This window comes from Cebus imitator, unplaced genomic scaffold (genome assembly GCF_001604975.1).
Source record: "Cebus imitator isolate Cc_AM_T3 unplaced genomic scaffold, Cebus_imitator-1.0 Scaffold475, whole genome shotgun sequence".
In the NCBI taxonomy this organism is placed as follows: Eukaryota; Metazoa; Chordata; class Mammalia; order Primates; family Cebidae; genus Cebus; species Cebus imitator.
In genome coordinates this window covers 1,583,069-1,607,432 of record NW_016107790.1, presented here as the reverse complement: position 1 = coordinate 1,607,432, position 24,364 = coordinate 1,583,069, and the positions used below count along the sequence as shown (strand labels likewise).

The window sequence follows — 24,364 nt, the reverse complement described above, 5'->3', positions numbered from 1 at the left end:
TTTTTTTTGTCTTTTATGCTGTATTTTACCTTACTTTTTCTAAGTTTAGATGTACAAATACTTACCATTGTATTGTAGTTGCCCACAGTACTCAGTGCCTACAGTACGCAGTGTGACCTGCTGTACAGGTTTGTTGCCTAGGAGCAATAGGCTATACCATATAGCCCAGGTGTATAGGAGGCTGTGCTCTCCAGGTTTGCATAAGTACACTCTACAGTGTTTGCAAAATGACTAAATCACCTAATGATTTCTCAGAATATATCCTTGTTAAGGCAACATTTGACTGTATATGACAATCTTTAACCATGTGTTTTCCTTGGCCCTCCAATAACAGTGATAGAACCCTTGAAGCTGCATTCCCCAATCAGTCCTGTAACACCACTGTGTAGGACTTTCAGTCATGTTCCTCTATCCCAGGACCCAGTCCCCATGTCAGTCATCAGGTAACTGGTCTAAGGTCCTTTAGCCACATAGTCTAAACAGTTCTCCTGTCTCAGGGCTTAAAGTATTTAACCCTATGTAAATATTCTTAACTATACTTGCTCTACTGTGTGGCTTTGCTCAAAGTAAGTGGCCTTCAAGGTAAAGATCATCTCAAGGGTGCAACTGTAAGACCCCTTTTTAAGACTTCAGAAATATTTAAGTGTGTGGCTCCTAGACTATACACAAAATGGTTCCAAATTTTAAGGGAATCATCCCATAGCACCTTGACACTCAACCCAGGGGCTTGTCTTAAAGAGCTTTGTGGATATGGTTTTTGTCTAATGGAATGAGCTTCAATAAGAAGCATAGAGAACCCATAACATTTGTAACAGAAACACTAGCTTGCCTTGAAAAGGACAGAAAAGCCCCTACCTCTTTCTTTGGGCAGGGAGGCAGGCTGAGAAACCTACTAAGCTGCAGGCATAGGCCATTTCTCATGGAAAAGGAAGAATAACTTGGACTGCAGACATCATGGAGAATCACTCTCAGGGATACTGGTGGCATATGCCCAGCTAAACTGCTGAATTTCTAAGAACCATTACCCGCTAGTTCCCCATTTTTTAATAGAAGCACTTTTCAAGGATAGTTATCTCTGAATCAACACTGGGTGTTAGATATGCTTCTATGGTTCACAGGTCTTCGGATAAAGCATCATCTACACCTTGACGTGATTTAGAGAATGAGATCCTGATCTTTGAGCCAAAGCCATAGTGGGATAAGACTTTGGGGGCATCTTTGGAGGGATGGGTATATATTTCACATGGAATGGACGTGTTACCTTCCCATGTATCTGGGCTGGTCTTAGTGACTTGCTTCATTAAGAGGGTGTAGCAGAAGTGATATAATGGGACTTCTGAGACTAGTTCATAAGAAGCCTTACAGCTTCTACTCTTTGAGCCCTGCTGCCATGCTGTGAAAACTTCTAGTCACATGGAGAGGCCTCATAGAGGTGCTCTCGTAATCAGCCGTAGCTGAGCTAGCCAACAGTGAGCCTCAACTCCAGGCATGTGGGAGCGCTACTTTGGATGCCGTGTCCTGTCAGGCCTTTCAGATGACAAACCCTAGCCAACATCTGCAACCAATTGAGGGACTTCAAGTGAGGACCTTTCCACTGAGCTCAATCAACCAGAACTGAGGCTTGGTACAGTAGTTGTTTTAAGCCTCAAATTTTAGGATTGTCTGTTATACAGCAGTAGATCATTGAAACACCTTTATAACCCAGGACTGACTTTCTAACTGATTCAAAATCTCAAAGTCATAATGAAAAAGGTCAAATTAGTCTACACAAAAATAAATTCTACAAGGCAATTCACACAGCCAAAACAAAAGACAAACTTGGTGGAGCGGGGATTCTGTCTTTCCTATCTGCATACCATTAGAAATGAAGTTTTAAAAATCAACAACACAATAGAAGATACTAAAAAATACAAGGACAGATCACAGCATAGGAAGAGAAGTCTTCTTTCATTCGAAAATATCCTTGACATCAGTAAAGATCCAAATGAAAACCACACATAGAGATTTGCACCTGCCAGATTAGCAGAGACTACAAATTTGAACATAGTATTGTAGACGGTAGAAACAGGCATACATATACGTTAGTCTTGGGAATCTAAATTGGCACAAGTCTTCTGGTGGACAACTTGGTAATATCTTTCAAAATTTAAAATTCGTATTCCCTTTGAGCTCAAAATCTCAATGGAATTTATTCAGTAGCTGCACATGTTCATGTACAAAATGATTTAGATAAGTTTTCAATGCAGTAGTGACTAATTTCAAATTTTAGCAAAGAAAAACATGTTCAGTAGAGGAACTGATTAAATAAAAATCATGCACAAAACAATAATACTGTCATAACAATGAATGAGAAACATCACTATGTACTTATATGAAAGAATCTCCAAGATTAGTCAGTGGGAGTAGGGATGGGACACACAGTCTGAGAACACTGTGTCCAGGGTGCTAAGTGTTAGGTTAAAAAGAGGCAATCAGGTCGGGCACAGTGGTTCACGCCTATAATCCCAGCACTTTGGGAGGCCGAGGTGGGCAGAACATGAGGTCAGGCGTTCAAGACCAGCCTGGCCAACATGGTGAAACCCCATCTCTACTAAAAATACAAAAATCAGCTAGGTGTGGTGGCATGCGCCTGTAGTCCCTGCTACTTGGGAGGCTGAGGCAGAAGAATTGCTTGAACCTGGGAGGCAGAGTTTACAATGAGCCAAGATCATGCCACTGCACTCCAGTCTGCGCAACAGAGTGAGATTCCATCTCAAAAAAATAAAAAGAGGCTTTTTTTAAATTTGGAGAACTTATACTTCCGAATTTCAAAACTTAGTATGTAGCTCCAGTAGTTAAATAATCAGTGGAGTTTTTTTTTTTTTTTTTAAATATAAGCCCAACAGCAGAATTTTCTTCTAAAATGGCCCACAAAGACAATTTGCATTCAAATTTGCATAAGTAAGATTTCCTGGATGTAATACCATACTCTATTTTTCTTCCAAAATGGCCTTGAAAACAGGATTATTTTCTATCCAAACTCACTAAGTCTTATGGGTGTTTAGAAATAATTCTTATGCCGGGTTTTTCTAAAATGACCCACAAATGTAACTTTTCATGTAAATTTGCTCAAGTTTTTAGGACATGTGGTCATAAATTCTATGCTACATTATTTTACAAAGTTGCTCAGAAATAAATACACTTTTCATTCAAATTCATTCAAATCATGGGTTTTAGGGTACACAAATTCTTTGCCGAATTTCTCCCGAAATGAAGAATAAACACATGTTTTAAAAATCAAAATTTATATAATTAGTAGTTTTTTGGGGAATTAACTCATATGCTGCATATTTTTCCTCAGATCCCCTGGAAATGTGATATTTTCATCCAAATCTGCTCAAATTTGGAGGCCTATTGGAACTAAGTTCTACACCAGATTTTCCTTTTAAAATATGCAGAAAATATTATTTCTCATCCAAATTTACTGAAATCTTAGGATCTTTGGATCTAAATCATGTGTAAGACTTTTCTTCTAAATGGCCTGGATGTGTGCTTTTTCAATCAAATTGGCTCAAATAATGACTTTTTTGGAAATAATTTCTATGCCAGAATTTTCTTCCAGAGTAAGCTAAAAATGTGATATTTTATCCAAATTTCCTTAAATTGTGATTTTTAGGGTAAGTTCTATGCCAGATTGTTCTTTGTAATTGACTGGGAAATCTTTTTTCTTAAAATTTACTAACATTGTAGGGTTTATTAGACTTAAGTCCTGTCTCAGACTTTCTTTCAAAATGACCCCAAACGTGATTTTTTAAATTTAAATCCAGATTTACTCCAGTTTTTTGGCACATCAGCCCTATTGCCAGCTTTTTCTTCCAAAAAGTGGAAGGTTTTTGAATATAAGTCCAATGCAAAAAAATTTTTCCAAAAAGATGATTTTTTTCATTCAAACTTGCCAGAAATGTAATTTTGGACATAATTGCATGCCATGTTTTTCTTCTAAAATGGTGTAAAAATATTTAATCCAAATCTGCTAAATCCTGGGGTGGGGGCAGGCGGTGGACGTGAAGTCTTCACCATAATTTTTTCCTAGAGTGACACAGACATGCAGTTTATTTATCCATATTCATTCAAATTGTGGAGTTTTTTAGGTTTGTTTGTTTTATTTTGTTGTTTTACATAAGACTTAAAGCAGCTTTTCTTCCCCAAAATGGCCCAGAAGCATGATCTTTCATTCAAATTTGCTCAAACTGTAGGTTATTTTAGAAACAAATCCATGCCAGATTATTCTAAAATGGCCTGGAAATATGATTTTTTTTTTCACCCAAATCATAGATTTCTGCTGTTTTTGTTGTTCAATTGTTTTCAAGTCCTGGCATAGTGAATTATTGTTTAGATGAGGATACTGTGTCACCAGTGAATTACAAGGGGGAAAGTATTCACACAAATCTCATCTGTAAAAAGAGTTGAACTCTGTAAAATATTTGAAGAGATTTATTCTGAGCCAAGTATGCATAACCATGGCCTATGACACAGCCCTCAGGAGGTCCTGAGAACATGTGCCTCAGGTGGTTGGGGCCAGCTTGGTTTTATACATTTTAGAGAAGCGTGAGACATCAATCACATACATTTAAGAAATACAGGCCGGGCGCGGTGGCTCAAGCCTGTAATCCCAGCACTTTGGGAGGCCGAGGCGGGTGGATCACGAGGTCAAGAGATCGAGACCATCCTGGTCAACACGGTGAAACCCCGTCTCTACTAAAAATACAAAAAATTAGCTGGGCATGGTGGCGCGTGCCTGTAATCCCAGCTACTCAGGAGGCTGAGGCAGGAGAATTGCCTGAACCCAGGAGGCGGAGGTTGCGGTGAGCCGAGATCGCGCCATTGCACTCCAGCCTGGGTAACAAGAGCGAAACTCCGTCTCAAAAAAAAAAAAAAAAAGAAATACATTCATTTGGTCCAGAAAGGCAGGACAGCTCAAACAGTTGTGGGGGCAGGGGTGCTTCCAGGCTATAGGTGAATTTAAACAGTTTTTGGTTGACAATCGGTTGAGTTTGTCTAAAGACCTGGGATCGGTAGAAAGGGAGTGTTCAGGTTAAGATAAAAGATTGTGGAGACCAAAGTTGTCTTGAAGTCTTATAGTGGCTGTCCTTAGAGACGACAGATGGCAAATGTTTCCTTTTCAGATCTTAGTTAATCTCTTTAGGATTGGGAGGGTCTGGAAGAAAAAGATCTAGCTATGTGAATAGAGATTCATTACAGATGCACATTTTTCCCCACAAAGAACAGCTTTGCAGGGCCATTTCAAACTATGGCAAAGAAACGTGTTTTGGGATAAAATATTTTGATTTTCTTCCTTGTCTCATAATGTTATGCCAGAGTCAGGTTGGAAAATAAGTCACCATACATAGACTTAAATAAAATCCATCTGATGAGAATTTATGATTTGTAGGGCATGACTCCCCAGACCCCTTAGATAGGAATTTGGCCAAAAAAATAATTAGAGTTTAGTTCTCACATATATCCCAAATATAAGTAGTTCTCAGTATCTCAAAATGGCTTTATTAAGGGAGATAGTATCTCTACATGTGTGTGAGACTGAACATCTTCTATTCTAATGAGAGTCTTGATATGGTATTCACATATAAAATCTATTCTTTGGTTTGGGGCTAGAGTTTCTTTGATGAAAGGAAAATAAATTCATTATGCCAAAAGGAAAAAAATGAAGCTGAAAGCTGGGTCATGCAAACAACTACCTTTTCTTTTGTTCCCAAACAGATAGCTACAGATAAAAGCTTAATTGTCTCCATAGGTCCAGGCATGTTGGCTCACATCTGTAATCCCAGCACTTTGGGAGGCCAAGGTGGGCGGATCACCTGAGGTCAGGAGTTAGAGATCAGCCTGGCTAACATGGTGAATCCCTGTCTCTACCAAAAAATACAAAAAAACAAAAAATTAGTTGGGCATGGCAATGCATGCCTGTAGTCCCAGCTACTGCGGAGGCTGAGGTGCCAGAATCTCTTGAACCCAGGTGGCAGAGTTTGCAGTGGCCTGAGATCGTGCCACTGCACTCCAGCCTGAATGACAGAGTGAGACCCTGTCTAAAAAAAAAAAAAGAATAGAAAAAGAAAAAAAAGAACTCCACAGGTAGCTACTCTATGTTCACCTTATGTAAAGTGCTGATTTACTGAGTGCAAGATCAACACATTATTGACTATTCCCCTGCCTGCTCCCTTTCTCTTGTAACATGTGGATTACCTTATCCTCCCTCTTTCCCCTGCAGCCCATTTTACCCTTTAAGAATTCTCCTTTAAAGCCATCTTTGGAAAAAGGCATAGGCCTGTCTCCTGGATATGTCCTTATCCTTGGCAAAATAAACTTCTAAATTGATTGAGACCTGTCTCAGATACCTTTTGGTTTACAAATTGGTGACCACAAAGGGACTTTGAGCGGAGGTAGCCCCGACCTTTGACAAATCTCCTATTGGTACTTCTTACCAACTTGAGCTATCTTTACTGTTCAAACCAACAGGACAATTGCTAAGGCCTGAGAGCTCCTCCTTCCAAAGAATCCCTGATCTCCCAAACTTTGGTTGAGATCTAAGGTTTATTGTGTTGTACAACTCCTTTTCTGGAATTTTGCTCACTTCCAACAAGGAAGTGAGTTTTCCTGCTTCCATGATGATGGAGAACAGGAAACTCTTTTTTGGATATTTAGCTCGTTTCCAACAGGGAACGCATGTTTGAGTTTTTTTCCTGCTCCTAGTATGGTAGAGAGCAGTCTTCAGCCTGTGCCCCTTTCCTCAGTAAGTAGTTGAATTGGGATTTTATCTTGGAAATTCTCCTTAATGACTAAAAGTTAAGATTAACAATCAACTGGTCTTCATTTTTTCTTACCATTAGAGCACTCAGTAATTGTATAAATTGTGTGATCATTTTTTGTTTGTTTTGCTTAACTGGTTTTGTTTGTTTGTTTCTGTTTTTGTTGTTTCAGTCTTTTTCCCATTAGGTTTGATCAACTCTACCTAGCTTGGTCAAATTTGAAGGAAAGTTCCAAATTATAGGGAACAAGGCCTCTGAATTGGCTACATTTCTGCAGCTGGAAAAAAAAAAAAAAAAAGCCAGGCTTTATTTACATAACAAGGCCAGCTTTTGCTAGCCAAGGCCAAACTGAAAGAACTACTGTGGTTGCCCTACTGTAGTTCAGTAGCTAAGATTCTGCCCGGTTTCACCACAGCAGCCTGGGTTTGGTTCCTAAATCAGGTCCTTTCAGGTTATTTTGTGTTATTTTTGCGTTATTAATACTGTTGAAATATCAGCAGGTTGTGCCAGCTAAAATATGGTTAAAAGAGATTTAAAAGGATTTTTCAGGACTTAATGGGTAAAAGTCAGCTTAATTAAAAGCTAATATCCAAGATGTGTGCGTATGCATATAAGGTCTTTATGCTTTTTCTCTGTCTTAGGATCTTGTTTTTTGAGAAAAAGTTTTTTTTTTTTTTTTTTTTTTCTTAGTTGACTGACTTCTGTTTCCTCAAATTACTTTGGCCTGTCTCTCCTTGTTCTGGCCACCCTCTGCTGCATGAAGGATCTAAATAATTTCTAACAGCTTGGAATTCCTTAAAGAAAACAGAGAAGGCACCAGACTCCTTTCCGGGGAGAAATCTCTGTTCTTCCTTATGGAACCCCAAGAATATAAACAGACAAGTTCCTTGTTGTTAAACTTAAATCTTAAACTACTTGCTTAAACTATGCTCTTAAACTACGATCTTAAACTACTTGCTTCTGTAATGTTACCTGATTTAAACATATGTATATATTTATTACAGCAAGCAAACATTTTTCTTTAAAAGGTGTTCTTAGCCGGGTGCGGTGGCTCAAGCCTGTAATCCCAGCACTTTGGGAGGCTGAGGCGGGTGGATCACGAGGTGAAGAGATCGAGACCATCCTGGTCAACATGGTGAAACCCCGTCTCTACTAAAAGTACAAAACATTAGCTGGGCATGGTGGCGCGTGCCTGTAATCCCAGCTACTCAGGAGGCTGAGGCAGGAGAATTGCCTGAGCCCAGGATGCGGAGGTTGCGGTGAGCCGAGATCGCGCCATTGCACTCCAGCCTGGGTAACAAGAGCGAAACTCCGTCTCAAAAAAAAAAGTAAAAAAAAAAAAAGGTGTTCTTATTAAAGGGAAATAATTTCTAATTCAAAGGTTATTTATGAAACAAGGCAAAAGGAACCAGTAAATAAGAGAGATGTAAAGAAAGTTATAGATATAAAGAGGTATTTTTGGTAATAAAAGTTAAAAGGAAAATAATTTTATATGGGAAAGAATTTGTCTGGTAAATTTTTTGTCCTAAAATAAAATGAGTGGTTATTTAAGAAAGAGGGATATTTAAGATAAACAGGAAGTGCAAGTGTGGCAGGCCAAGTCTCACTAATGTAGCCTTCATAACAACTGTGTCAGCACTGACTGAGTGATATAAGTTAAATATTAAAAGCTGAAAGAGCCAGTGACCTTATACAAAGGCTGGAATGTAACAAAAGCCCACCAAGACTTTTGCCTAGGCTTTTTCTGGGCCTTGAAACATGACAAGATAATGAAGGAATTCTTAACAGGATCCATTTAGGATTAAACAAGTTTTATTGGGCGTCTGAAGAAACTCCCCAGTCCTCCACAAACAAGTTTATTAGGAGTCTGAAGGAACTCCCCAAATCTCCGTGATTTAGCAGGGTACAAGATAAGGGTAATCACCCCAGCACCTGGACCCTTTTAGATTAAGTAAATGTACTGAGGCTCCAGAGGAAGGTCTTCAGGACTCAGATCTTAGTTATAGATTAAAAGAAGTTAACCACTTATGTCTTTAAATGAATGCATATTTACTCATACATATAGCTTAGAAGGTATATAAGCTCTGGAAAACTTTGTAATTTTGAGTTGGTCTAAGCAATGTTTTCCAGGCCTTCTTCCTGTAACCAGTTACAGAAATGAAAACTCTCTTCCTCCCCGGTTCATCTGCATCTCATTATTGGGCCACAAGAAATAGCAGCTCGACCCTCAGTTTGGTCTGGGAACACAGGCATATATCATAAATGCTTTGTGTAAGTCATAATAAGCTTTGTAAAAGGATAATTTCTATAAAAAACTTTGTGTTGGCTATAGTTTAAAAAATTATTTATGAAAGCCTCTAGAGATTAGGCTTTGCTATTAAAATACCCTAATACACTAAAGAATTGGTTAGAACAACAAGATTTTCTTAAGGTATTGATTTACTCTTCATAAAATTACAAAAGATTTTTTTTTGTTAGCCCCCAGATTTAACTTTTATTGTGGCTTGCTATTTTCAGTTTTCTCTCCAGTTTGAGAACGCTTGAGATAATAATTCACTCCAACTTTTTCATCAGCTCCTCTAACTTCTTATCTTCAATTTCTAAATGCTGTTATGACCTAATGCTAAAAATGTTTCATCTTAAAGGCTTAAAGGAAATGTTTTCTTCCAATGTAACATTCTGGGCTCTTGACTTTTCTTAACATGTCTAAATCATTTTATAAAATTGAAAACCTGGCTGGGCGTGGTGGCTCATGCCTGTAATCCCAGCACTTTGGGAGGCCAAGGTGGGTTGGATCACCTGAAGTCAGGAATTTAAGATTAGCCTGGCCAACATGGCGAAACCCATCTCTACTTAAAATACAAAAAATTAGCCAGTCATAGTGGTGCATGCCTGTAATCCCAGCTACTAGGGAGGCTGAGGCAGGAGAATCACTTGAGCCTAGGAGACGGAGGCTGCAGTGAGCTGAGATTGCCCCACTGCACTCCAGCCCTGCGACAGAGCAAGACTGTATCCCCCCCCAAAAAAGAAACGAAAAGAAAAAGAAAACCTTCACTCAGGACACATTCTTCCTACGTCTAATTAATTCAAGTATCCTTTTTTCAGTACCCTTTTTTCATTAGTTTTGACTTTCAGGTTATCTAAATAGACTCCCCATAGAGAACAGCAGTCAGACTGCAGAAGGGTTTATTTTTGTGTTTTTGCCATTTGGTAACTGGACTAACAAACAGATTTTGTTTCATTGTAATAATTCCTACATCATTATTAAGTTTTGATTTGCTTAGGAAAACTGAGATCAGGGTTTTTTTTGTTGTTTTTTTGAGAAGGAGTCTCACTCTGTCACCAGGCTGGAGGGCAGTGGTACAATCTCGGCTCACTGCAATCTCCACCTCCTGGGTTCAAGTGATTCTCTTGTCCCAGCCTCCCGAGTAGCTGGGACTAAGGCACGCGCCACCATGCCTGGCTGATTTTTGTTTTTTTTGTTTTTTTTTTTTTTTTTGAGACGGAGTTTCACTCTTGTTACCCAGGCTGGAGTGCAATGGCGCGGTCTCGGCTCACTGCAACCTCCGCCTCCTGGGTTCAGGCAGTTCTCCTGCCTCAACCTCCTCAGTAGCTGGGATTACAGGCACGCGCCACCATGCCCAGCTAATGTTTTTGTATTTTTAGTAGAGACGGGGTTTCACCATGTTGACCAGGATGGTCTCGATCTCTTGACCTTGTAATCCACCCGCCTCAGCCTCCCAAAGTGCTGGGATTACAGGCTTGAGCCACCGCGCCCTGCCAATTTTTGTATTTTTAGTAGAGGTGAGGTTTCACTATGTTGACCAGTCTGGCTTTGTACTCCTGACCTCGTGATCCGCCCACCTCAGCCTCCCAAAGGGCTGGAAGTACAGGCACAAGCCACCACACCCAGCCAGTTTTGTTTTTAATTAAGACTATTACATCCATGTAACTTTCTGTATCACTTTTAAAGTCCTTGCGCTGTTGAGTTACAGGGCTTTGACTCCTGGATCTAAAAGGGACCAAGCCCTGCTGAATCTTAAACACTGACAGCAGTTAAAGGCTCATCTCAGACTCAGGAGGTGATAACAATAAAAATAAACTGCATTCATGAAACACAGGCAGAAATTAAAACTATTCAACCCTTCTAGGCCCAGGGACTACTGAAGAAGAGGTGTGTGTGCGAGATTTTAGGGGCCAATTTTGAGAGAGAAAGTTATATTGGAGTTTCTCTATAGATTAAACATTAATAATCAAGTAAACACTCATGCAAGACCAGCATGTGCGCCTGTGTCAGATTAACAAGATTTTTCTTGGAGCATTAACTAACCCTTTAAAAAGTTATAAAAGGTTGTAAAAAGGTTTATGGAAATTATATCTTATGGTCGAGATGATTAAAATTTAATAGATTTGTTTATAAGACTTGAGGCAGATTCAATTGGCCTCATGCTGTCTTTATTAGTACTTATTGCTTAGGAAATTAAGTCTCCTCTCTCAAAGAATAAGGCCTTTGCCTTTTCAAAAAATATTTGAGCCAGGGGTGGTGGCATGTGCCTGTAGTCCCAGCCACTTGGGAGGCTGAGGCTGGAAGATTGCTTGAGTTCAGGAGTTCTGGGCTCTAGTGTGCTATGCCCATTGGGTGTCCGCACTTAAGCAACCTGGTGATCCCGGGAGCAGGGGATCACCAGGTTGCTTAAGCGGGGGTGGGGTGAGGCAGCCCAGGTTAGAAACAGAGCAGGTCAAAACTCCCGTGCTGATCAGTAGTGGGATCACACCTGTGAATAGCCACTGCACTCCAGCCTAGGCAGCAAAGCGAGACCCCATCTCTAAAAATAAATAAACAAATATTTGATTTATCACCTTGACTGAATGAATGACTTATTTTACAATGACCTGTGATACCATTTATGATATCAAGTGTTTTAAACTTTTTTTTTATATTTGACAAACTTTGTTTAAATTTGACAAACTTTCCAAAATCAAGTTCTAAATTTAGTCCTTTTGACCTTTTAATTTTTTGATATTATGTCCCCTGAAGTCCAAAAGAGGCATAATTTGTTTATTTGGTATAATAAAATCATACTGGAAGCATCATCAAATATGAAATGGTGTTTAACCTTCTTTGGATTATATTTATATAAATGTGTTATTAGTATGTGTTCCAAAATTATATGAGAATCCTGTGATTCTGATATATCTTAGTATATGTTATCAATAGTAATTATGATTATTATGTCACATTGTATGCCACAGAAGTAACCAAATTTCCTTGTAAATTCTGTTTTTAACCATGACCGTTCTAAGACTTTGTTATTCACAATTGTGGTTTTACTTTGGTCTGTTTATAGAGTGGTTTATAATCAGCTTTAGAACTCTGAGGAGTATTCTTAAATATGAATTTCTGATAATATTAGAGATTGTGCCATTGAAATAAAGAGAAAAATTCCTAGAGCTCTCATGGAAAGTTGATGTATTCATGAGCGTTGTTGATCAAATATCGAGACTAACGGGAGTTAGCTGCATGGAGTGAACTAGTAGAAGGTTGAAATAATTACAATGATCCTTTATGGCTTTTTATTTTTAAATTTACTTTTAAATTTTAAACTCATTGTGAAGAAAATCCCTACACGTGTGAAGAATATAGCACCATCTTTAAGCAGTCATCAGAACTCACTAAACCTATGAAAACCCAAACTGGAGAGAATCCTTACAAATGTGACGAATGTGGAAAAAACTTTACCCAGTCCTCAAATCTTATTGTACGTCAGAGAATTCATACTGGAGAGAAATCCTACAAGTGTGAAAAATGTGACAAAGCCTTTACCCACTTCTCACACCTGACTGTACATGAAAGCCTTCATATTTGAGAAAAAAATAAACAAATGCAAAAATAGGGAAAGCCTTTAGTAACTGCTCACATCTTACTTTACATCAGAGTTCGTACTTAATCAAGTTATTATAAAGATAATGACTGTTGAAAGACCTTTCATGAAATACAAGTTTCCAGAGCACTAAAGAGTATTTCTTCTGAAAAAAAAAATTAGAAATATATTTTATACTAGATGGAAGCCTTGCATCAACTGCCTAAACTTTATTCAAATTCAGAGAATTTGTATTGGAGAGAAACCCTTCAAATGTCATAAGCGTGGAAGAACATTTGTTCAGAAACTATATCTTAGAAAACACCAGGGTTCATACTAAAAGATATTTTTCAAATGCAGTAAATGGGGAAAATAAGCAAAATCAAGTCTAAGTAAACATTAGGGAAAGAGAAAGGAACAGGGCACTGACATGTTCGGACATGACGCTGAATCAGTTTTGAGTCTACAGAGTAATCTGGACTTGAAATAGATCATTCATTCACATTTACGTTTAAATGAAGGATGAGATTGATTTTTTGTAGAGTTATAAGTGCGTTCAAGATACACTTTTTTGCATTGAAAAAATGTTAAATAGTTAGAAAAGCCAGTATTGATGTAATTCAACTCTCAGATCAATTGATGCGATGTCTTTATTTCTAGTGCTGACGTGAAAACACATGCTTAATGGTTGCTGCATCAGAGATACGAGAAGTTATTTTATATTAAGTGTGCATCGCTGATATACTTTTGCACGAAAGATGAAAGATGCTGAAATGTAAGATGTGTGAGTCAAATCTTGCTACAAAGCCTCTTTGTAGTTGTCTTACATACCTGTAATTGATTCATGAGTTAAGTGTTTATCTTCTGCATTATAAGAAGAGAGAATCATTTTGAATTTCATAAATCATTGGTTCTAGCAGTATTTCATTATGGTAATATACCGCAAGTTTTGAAATGCTTTTTAAGATTCTTTGTGAACTTAATTTGTTTTTAATTGAACACAATTGTGTTAAATGTGTTAGATCTGGTGCTCATGGAATAATGTGTTATCCTACCAAAAATCAATTCCATCTTACTCAACGGTGTCGATAACGGACGGCAACAATCTGCTCTCCGATGGCAGAGTGGAGTAACATCTTCAGTGATCTTCATTCCCAGTGACTTTTTAACTGCAAGTAACTGGAAGAATATGGTTCTCATAGTTTTTTATACTTTTCTTTGTAACTACAGAGTCATTATTGTTATAATAAAGATTATACAGAAGTATAAATAAATACCTACATTTCTGAGTAATTTAAAATTTTTTCCTGTAATTTTTCTTGGATGTACAACCCCTCTGCCCTGCAAAACACAGAGAGAGTTTAAGTTGTGATTTGCATGGAGGTAAATATACAAATATATAACTGTAAACATAAACTAGCCTGGGCATGGTGGCTCACGGCTGTAATCCCAGCACTTTGGGAGGCCAATATGGGAGGGTTGCTTCAGCTGAAAAGTTTGGGACCAGCCTGGGCAGCATAGTGAGTGACACCTGTCTCTACTACAGATTTTTTAAAATTAGCTGGGAGTGGTGGTGTACACTTTCAGTCCCAGCTACTCGGGAGGCTGAGGTGGAAGGACCATGTGAGCCTGGGAGATGAAGGCCACAGTGAGCTGTGTTCATGCCACTGCACTCCAGCCAGGGCAGCAAAGTGTGCCCTTGTCTAAGAAAACAAGAACCAAACACAATAAGATAAACTTTAGGTTTAAGAGAATTACGGAGCACGTAATTGTGTTTGTGTGAGTGTGGGTGTCTACCTATTTTGAAAGTACGCACAACAAAGAAAATAGCAAGATTGGATTCAAACAGATCATTTTAATAGTCTTGATAATTTACTAGAAAACTACAAACCTCATAGATTTTGAAGGAAATCTCGATTCTCTCCTTTGTGTTGAATTCATTTCTGTATAATATTCTGGCTCCTGGTTCAGAATCTCCTCATGCAAATCCTCTGTTTTTACTTGCCTGTTATTCATGCTGGACCTCACACATAATGTTCCCATCCCATTGTTCATGCAGTCATGCTTCCATGACCTGCCCAGGGTGGGAAAGAGAATTTCCATAAAACTTAATGGTGCTCCCCTAGTAGTTCTCAGATGTGAGTATCTTCACAATGAGTGTGTTAAGTTACATTTTATTTAACTAGTACATTTGATTTAATTCTTTCAGTTAGACAACCCAATTTCAGCTCATTTTTCCTTAGTTATTGTTCTTTTACTTTTTGTAATTGTTTTCTTTGGTTTTTTTTTTTTTTTTGGGCCATTTTTTTCGGTTGGCCCTTGGGGTTGTTTGTTAGTTTTTTGGTTTTTTTTGTTCTTTAGTGGAATTAACCAATTTTGTTGTTGGTTTATTGGCCCCTTTGTTGTTTGGGGTTAATAATTCTGTTGAAGTGAGTTTGTGTCTCCAAGTTAGAGACTGAAAGCATCCATGGTGAAGAAACGGTATTGATTTTGCAGTGGAGAGAGGACATCTGTTCCCAGGCTACACAACTGGCTCTCTCCAAAGGTGTGAAGCGGAATTCCACTTGTTCACTTTTCCAATAATCTGCAGTCTTCTGCTGCCTCTTTGTGTTCATCCTAACTCTGCTTTGCATCACAGTCCTCACTGCCTGTCTTCTGGCTACAACTTTCTCACTGTTATCCCGCCCATCACACCACATAATGCTTTGCAGGTTCTGATGAGAGGTTTGGAATTTTCTAACATGGTGAGAACTTACTCTTAACTGGAGTGTTTGAGGCCATTTATAGCCATGAATACACCATTTGGATCACTTAATTGGCACAAGAGGCGTGCACTGTCTGCAGGCCAGAAGATTCCATCGGTGAATTAGCATTGTCTGGATTTATTTGTAAAAGCTATTAAGTCCTAACACAGTATGGTTAGTACTAGTAAAAGACAGTATTAAGTATTAGTAGAAGACAGTATTAAGTCCTAACACAGTATGGTGAGTATAACGTTAGTTTGAATAGTAAAAGGATCAACACCATGTATTGAAGCGTTTGTCCTTTTTCCATTTTATGTTTTGTCACCTCAGCTGTAATGCGTGGATTTATTTCCGGGCTCTCTATTCTGCTCTTTTGGCCTATGTGTCTATTTTTCTGCCAATACCATACCCTTTTGCTTATTATGGCTTTGTAGTATATTTCAAAGGCAGGTTCTGTGATGCCTTCAGCTTTTTGTTTTTTTCTTTTAATTATTTTGACTATAGAGGGTTTTCTTTTGTGGGAACAGAATGAATTGGGATATTCCTTTTGTATGTGGAGAATGGCATTGGTATTTTGATAGGGATGCATTAAATCTGTAGATCACTTTATGTAAGATAGACATTTTCACAATATTAATTCTACCAATTTGTGAATAAAGAATATTTTTCTTTGTATTTGTGTTTTACTTAATTTCTGTTATTTCAAGCAGGGTCTTGTTTTGTGAGACTGACACAATCCTCCCACCTCAGCCTTCTGAGTAGCTGGGAGCAGGACTGCAGGCCACCATCCCTGGCTAACTTGTCACATTGTGTAGAGATGAGGCCCCCATGTTGCCCGCCCAGGTGGGGGAGGGGCGTTGGCAGATGATGGGCACCTCGTAGAATGTCCACTGTGAGGCAACTGCCACCGGGGCCGGGGATTGGTGGAGGGGGAGTATAAAGGCCCAGGGTTGCTAAGGCAGCGCCCAGACAGAAGCAGCTTTGGTGGACACCAGAGCCCTGGTCTCCCTCCAACTGCTCCTGAGCCTCCCGCTGCCTCAACCCGCGCGTCCTGCTGCTTCGCTGATCCCCTTTCCCACTGACCTGTAGCTGATCCTCCCACCCACGCTTGAGGACTTCGTTTGAACCCCATCCTTTCCCAGACCCCTTTCTCCTCCTCCTGCTCCAGGCTCCCAACAGCCCCTTTCCCTCCCCTCACCCCATCTCCTCCCCTCCCTTCCTCCGTTCCCCGTTCCCCTCCCTCCCTCTCCCCCATCTCCATCCTTTTCCCCTTCCCTCCCCCATCCCCATCCTTTTCCCCTTCCCTCCCACAGCCCTAAGCCACCCCCACCTCTGTCCTGGCCGCCTCATGGTGCCCTGAGAGGACCAGGACATGCGGCTGCGGTGGCTGCTCTTTTGGCTCCTCGTGCTGGGGTTTCCCAGCCATCAGTCCATCCAGGTGAGTAGACACTGGACCCGCGGGGTTCCTTCCTTTTCTTTGGGATGTGTCACGGGGCTGAAATGACACAGCTCGCACCTATCATCCAGCACTTTGGGGGGCCGAGGTGGGCAGAACACTTGAGTCCAGGAATTCCAGACCAGCCTGGGACAGAGTGAAACCCCCCAAAAAATAGGGTGAGACCTGGCAGCGTGGGCCTGTAGTCCCAGCTACAGGAGAGGCTGAGGTGGGAGGATCACAGGGGCCCAGGAGGTGGAGGGGGAAGTCAGCCGAGATCGCCCCACTGCACTCCAGCCTCAGTGACAGAGTGAGACCTTGACTCAAACAAAACAAAGTGAAATGTCGTTTGAGTTCTGTGTCATCTGGTTTGATGACTTTCTAGGAACTTCTGAGTCATCCCTGTCTTCTGCGCTTGGGAGCTGCCTCCAGGGAGTCAGTGTCCATTCAGAGTGATGGGAGCCCCAGAAGCCCCTCAGATGGGACAGAAAAGGGTTGCGCCCTGCTGGGGTGTTTGCAAGGCGGAAGTCACCAGGAGTGACATGACCAGGATGTGAACAAGGACTGTATTGTCCTTTGTTCTGTCAAAGGTGTCTTGTGCAGATCATTGATTTACCCAAAGCAGAAAGGGACTTAAAGCCCTTCTGATTGTCCAAATATAAAGAAATCACAGGTTTCTATTTGAAATGGTTTCACCCTCACATTACAATACCTCTCTGCTACACTCAGGAGAGGGCACCTTCTAGAGACCAGAGTATTTGTTCTAAGCTGCATGCACAGATTCTCAGAGAGGGATCTGGAAAAGTCAAGTGATGGGGAGCAAGCACTGCATGGAGGCAGAATCGCCCCACAGGAATGCCTCCAATCAAAGAAGAGTCTCTTGATTCTTTTGGGTCTATGAAGGAGGAAATGTCTTGCTAATCGTTGTCGGAATTTGTTTCCCTTTACCTGGCTGCATTTTTATAGATCAGTTAAACTCTCGTTTCCTACCTCACCTTTGAAGACTTGGATAAATTTTTCTCATTTCATTTTCCACCTCCACCCTCGTTCATGGCCATCAACTGTCAGAACCTAAGCTTTTCCTGGCCTCATGGGACCTAATCTGGGTAGGATCCCACTGCCGATAACCTGCATTCAGATAGTTGTCAGATGTGACAAGAGTGCCCAGGACGGGGATGTTTTCCTGGTCAATGACAAGATTGCATTTGTTCTTTTGTGCATTTGATCCATATCTTTCACCTCTGTGCCCAGAGCTCCTGCTCACTTTCAGGTGGAGGCTCCTCAGGGACGGCGCATCCCTCCCAGGAGCCAGGCTGCAGTCACCTCCACTGTGAGGCTGAAGACAAAAGTGCCACAGAGCTCACAGGCTGCTTTCTAGAGAGGTTTCATTTGCACAAAACGGAGTCTTGGCACGTGGATTGATCTGAATGGCATTTTGAATTTATTTTTTCCTCCAATACTTGTAAATCCGGTGTTTGTAAAATACTATGTGTGCCTGGTGTAGTGGTGGCCTACATTCCAGAAAGCTTGTGTTGCTTTCCATGTGGATTTCCAAGGTTGCTCCCCATGTGGATTTCCAAGGTTGCTCCTGAGTGCTTTATGCGCAATGCTCCAAAATATGAAGGTGAGCTCTTGCTAGTGGTTACTTGGCATTGTGTTTTTAACTGACCTCAATTCTCACAGTTTTAATCATAATTCCAAGAGGACTATGTGATGCAAATCTTTCTGGACTTGGAAAATCTGACATGAAGTGCCCGTTTCAGCAGTAGTGAACATTGATTTTCAAAAGCTAATGTTTCTAGAAACTTGGGCTAAACAACAATCTGTGATTATTTTTGTTGGAATATAACCTGGGTGTTCTTATTACAGCAGCTGTCCACTCTCGGTTTTGTGTATAGATAAACATATATTTAGGTAGCACTTTCATCTATAACTTTAAGCCTTTTTTCTTATATTTTCTCATTTTTCCATACATCGTTGGCATATTTTTGGATCTGTTCCAAAGAATGTAACACAAATTTCAAAATACCTAAAAGACCTTGGCTTCCCGACCAGTGTGAGTTTGTATTTTCTTATCTCCATTTTTAATTGAATTATAATTTCTAGGTAAAGTTCTATAATTATTTTTAAAATATATTTGCAATGTTTTTTCCAGATGATTAAAAACTAATAGTTTATGTATCAAATTTCCTTATACCACTTAAATGATGTAAAGTCCTGTATATTAAATAGACCCTTGGTAAAGAATCCAATTAGCTGACTTTTACATATGGATACAGCAGTTAAAGCATCACCACATTCCAGATTCAAGATACTAAACACATTCCTCCCTCTTCAAAGTTTCCTCCTCCTCCTTTGGAGTCCATCTGTCCTTCTCCCGCCATCCTACTGTCCTCCCCCTGCACTGCCATTTCCTGTCATGGTGTCATACAGGAGAGGCATTCTTGCCGTTCTGAATTTTGTAAAGTCAGCAGAATCATGTTCACATGGATTCATATTGTTTTAAATACTGTTTGCTTTTTGTTTTATTGCTGAGTAACATTCCTTTGTATGGACATATATATGGCAGTGTGTCTATCCTCTCCCTTGGAGAGAGACAGAAGGCTTGCTTTTCCCATTTGGTCTTTGTCGTGAGAATGAAAACCCAGAAAGCAGCACCTCTGCAAGATTTCCCTGTGTATACTTGCATTTTGCAACACCGAGCCCAACTGACAGAAAAAACATCCAATTGATATTGCGTGTAAAACTGTTCAAAAATAGAACGTAAATAATCATTATTTTGGAACTCTTGTTTAAAGGGAGAAAATTACTGACATGACACAAGTGATTTGGCAATGACCATCAACATTTAATTGTAAAAATGTTTAAATACAGCACTGATTTGTTAACATTTTCATGAACATGACAACACATATCTACCCATCTTTCCGCCCCTCTATCCGTTCATCAGCCCATCTTATTTTAGATGCATTTCCAACTGAATTGGAGACATCAGCATACTTCCTGCTGAATAGTTTAGCAAAGCTAACATTAACTAGAGTTCAATATTTCTTTATAAAAACTTCTCCTCAAGAAGAATTACATAGAAGAGACGATACAAATCTGAAGTATAACATTGCTAACTTGGAGAAGTACACACACCAGCATATCCCAACCCCTTTCAAGAACTACAATATTATGTCACCCCAGAAACTGAACTTTCCCTCTTCCCAGCCAATCCCTTTCTCATCAGAGGTTGAGTTTGCTTCTTCTGGAATTTGACATCTACAGATGCATGCCATGCCCAGGTACTCTTTGGTGTCTGTCTGATTCTGCTCAACACAACGTTTCTGAAATCGTTCCCATTGTTGCACGGATCTCTAACTCAGCCCATTCCAACTGGACTCTGCAAATGCTCAGTCCACCCTGTTGAATACCTATCTCTGTTTAATTCACCATCTTGAAAGAAACACTTGGAATTAAGATATTTTCAGGAACATACAGTTCAATCCTGAGGAATCTGTGTAGCAATGTTCTCAGAAGCTGTCTCAACTTACTCAGGGGCAGTCTTTGTCTTCACTCATGTAAGAGTCTACTAGAATTAATATCAACAATCTTAGCTATTCAGGCCATGTTCATGATCCCCACTTGGGTATTTTTATACTTATTTCTGAATGAAATCATCTTTTTATTTTATTTTTTAATTTTTTTTTTGAGATGGAGTTTCGCTGTTGCTACCCAGGCTAAAATGCAATGCTTGGCTCACCGCAACCTCCGCTTCCTGGGTTCAAGCAATTCTCCTGCCTCAGCCACCCAAGCAGCTGGGACTACAGGCGTGTGCCACCATGCCCAGCTAATTTTTGTATTTTTAGTAGAGACGGGGTTTCACCATGTTGACCAGGATGGTCTCGATCTCTTGACCTCGTGATCCACCCGCCTCGGCCTCCCAAAATCCTGGGATTATAGGCGTGAGCCAACGCGCCCAGCTTGTCATCTCTTTATTATAGTTTTTTAACTTACGCTGTTTTGTTTTTGTTTTTTTTTTTGAGGTGGAGTCTTGCTCTGTCACCAGGCTGGAGTGCAGTGGTGTGATCTTGGCTCATTGCAACCTCCGATTCTCTGGTTCAAGCAATTCTCCTGCCTCAGCCTCCTGAGTAGCTGAGGCTACAGGCATGTGCCACCACACCCAGCTAATTTGTGTATTTTCAGTAGAGATGGAGTTTCACTATGTTGGCCAGGATGTTCTTGATCGCCTGACCTCGTGATTCACCTGCGTTGGCCTCCCAAAGTGCTAGGATTACAGACGTGAGCCACCACACCCAGCAACTTACACTTTAAATGGCAGAGATTCATGTAATCTAAGAAAGAAGTGTGATTCACAGGGATTCTGGAGTCTTTTGTCATGTAACACCTAATAAATACTTCCAAATTTGTATTCCAATTTAAAAAGTAAGTAACTTTAAAACAATGATAATTATTTTATACCTAGCTTGTCCAACCCACAGGTGACAGACCGCATGCAGCCCAGGGCAGCTTTGAATGTGGCCCAACACAAATTTGTAAACTTTCTCAAAACATTGTGATTTTTTTTGCAATTTTTTTAAAGTTATCAGATATTTTTAATGTTAGTGTATTTTATGTGCAGCTCAAGACAATGCTCCTTCTTTTACGATGGCCCAGGGAAGCCAAAAGATTGGACATCCCTGCATTAGACCAAGAGAAAAGACACCCCGCATTCACAATGCTCACAAACACCACCAGCCATGCAAGAACCATGAGACTGTTAACTTCCAATCCTTCTCGAAGCAGTGGGATCCCCTGGTGATAGCTGAGGGGTGTGGTTACCTCTTTGAGGAAGTTGAGGGTTTTTAAGGATGATTCCTTGTGAGCGAAATATGGTAAACGTCATTGAGACTCTCATTATTTCATCTATTATTATTCCAGGTCATCGATGTCCTGCCTGAAAGTTTGTATCCCGGGCCTGGCTTTTCTGAAATTCCCTGGACACTTATTATAATTGCTGTCTCCCTGGGAATTTGTTCCCTTGCCATTTTGTTGTGGATAACTAGCCTTGGTGTGAGTATGCTAAATTCCTATGGAGGTAAACTTGTAACCATAAATACGAAATTATTTAGAACAATTCTGAACTTTATTATGAATATTGAATTTTACAAAAACAAATCAGGGAAATGATTTATCACCCTAAGAATAATGAAAATATCTACCATTTACAGAAAGAAAATTAAGTAGGTTCATGTTTATTTAATAGGATGTCAACAGCACTTTTGGTCAAAAATACATTTTTTACCCTTGTGCTATTTTATCAGAAATGAAGAAAAGGTAAATGCTGGAGTCCTTTTCACTCTATTACAGGACACTTTTGTCTTTTCCCACAGCACCCTCTCCGGGCTTGGTCTCTGCTCTGCGGGTTCTGGGTGCCTTTTCTGTCTGGCCTTTTTCAAAGCAAAATCTTCCCCATGAGCTTCCAGGCTTCTCCATTCCCAGCTGGTCATCTTTGTTGGCACTGCCAGAAGCCGTCAATGCTTAGGGGCTGAGGACTGAAGGGCTTCCACTGTTCTGTTTGCAGAAATAACACGAGGCGATGCCACTGAGCTCCACTGCTGGAGGTCTCATGGCCCGAGGAATCCTGATTGATCCATTTGACTCCAAATATTGTGGGGTCCTGTTTCCAAAATATGTAGCGTTTTGTTTTGTGCTGTGATTTTATTTCTCTTCTTCTATAAGGTAGGTGATTAGCATTCAGAATATCTGCTGTAATCCCGGAAGTGAAAAAAAGTCAAAACTCATTAATCCAACATTAATTAGTATGTGCTGTGTGCCATTTTGAATACTCCCGGACAAAGTCAGTGCCATAATTCATCATAGTCCCATCTGTGTTGTGCAGCATTGCTCCCACTCCCACCCAGTGGCACCCTAGATCTCACATTCTAGGTAGAAGAGGTTCCTCATTTGTAACAGAGAATGTGCCCTGGCTGTGAGGTAGTGAAGAGTGAAAGTCACTCATGACCTACGAGGACAATTCCCAGTGAAGACCTTCAACGATGCTCAGTGAAGCTAGTTCTCGTTGGCCTCTATAGTTTTGAAAGTTGCTGAGTTCTCTGATCACACATCATGGGACTTGTACACCTACAATGGAACATATTTTTAAAACGTCTGTTGTTTAGAATTCCCACCTCATTTTTCCATGGAAAAAATATTATTTTTTATGTCATAGTGCACATAAAAGTTGTTATGACCTGGAAGTTAAAAGAAATATGATAGCTGTGCCAAACTAACATCTGTGCGTAGGATTGTTCTGTCAGAAAACCCTCTCCCAATTCCCCTGCAGGTCTGCAAGAATCCAGATCTCCCCAGAGATCTCTGTGCCCACAGGTGGCACCTCCGGAGTGGAGAAGAGCCTTTGCCAAGAAGTGAAGCAGAAGGGGGATGAGAGGGCCCTGCAGGCAGAGATGGAATCGACTTCCACTCCGCCTCCTGCAAGCTGTGTGTCCCAGGGTGAAAGTTCTCCTTCCTTTGGGAAACTCCGTTTTCTTAGATTTGGAGCAGGGTGGTCACACTGACCTTACAGAGTTCTGAGAATCAGCGACAGAACGTGAAAAGCTTGGAGAACATCCCCTTAAGAATAGCTGTGACTTAGCTTTGCATAGTGGCAGTATTGTAGCCAATGAGGTTTATCCGAGGTGCGATTATGGCTAATTTAAAACTTTTCCAATACCCTGCCGTGACAACTTGCAATATAATTGGCATTGGCAATTTTTGACAGTCTACGGTAGAGACTGTCAAATTGCCAATGCCGGTTATATAAGAACGCGGATAGACATAGACACCCCGTGTCAGAAACATGCTTCTTCATTGCTGTATAGTGACTCTGTCTTCCCTGGGACAGGCCCCCAGCCTGCTTACATTTGCAGACAAAGACAGTGGCATGGGGACAACAGTTTGTCCCCATGGCTTGTTTTCACTCCCCTGCTGTCAGCAGGACTCGGTGGAATGGATGCTTTATGGCACTGATGCTGCCATTTAGAAACCTGAAGAGGGGAAGCGTCAAGGGACCATCACTTGAGGCATCAGGTGCAGCTTGTGTGCATATTGGTGTTTCTCATGTTAAAATATTTCAAAACATTTCCACCTCTGCCTTGCAGGTCAACATGGCTGAACAGGAGCCTCGTCCTCTGCCAGAATGGCCCAACCTACCCTACCTCATGGCTGGCCCTTCCAGACCATTGATGGGCTGCCAGGCACCTCCTCCACCTCCGGGCCCTCTGGGACTTCAATCACTCTCTGCAGGTGAAGGTTCTCTAGAACCTCTGATACCTCCTAAAAGGGAAGATCCCCTGGCCTCTGAAAGACCTTCTGCAGTTGAAGGATTCCTGAGACCTCAGACACTTCAGCCACGTGAGTTTCCAAAGGAACCTCAACAACATACACCAGTCGAGTGTCCACTGGAAACACAATTAGTTCCTGACCTTGAGTGTCCTGCAGAACTTCAACAAACTCCTATACTACAATGTTCACTGGAACCTC

The 24,364-nt window shown here is 40.6% G+C and overlaps 1 non-coding gene across 1 annotated transcript; it reads left to right on the top strand.

The window, feature by feature from the left end:
• The first annotated feature begins 23,475 nt into the window (after positions 1 to 23,475).
• LOC119468700 lies at positions 23,476 to 23,614 on the top strand. The gene has a single exon (XR_005197451.1). It is a non-coding gene; the product is annotated as a U4 spliceosomal RNA (small nuclear RNA).
• The last annotated feature ends 750 nt before the right edge of the window (positions 23,615 to 24,364 follow it).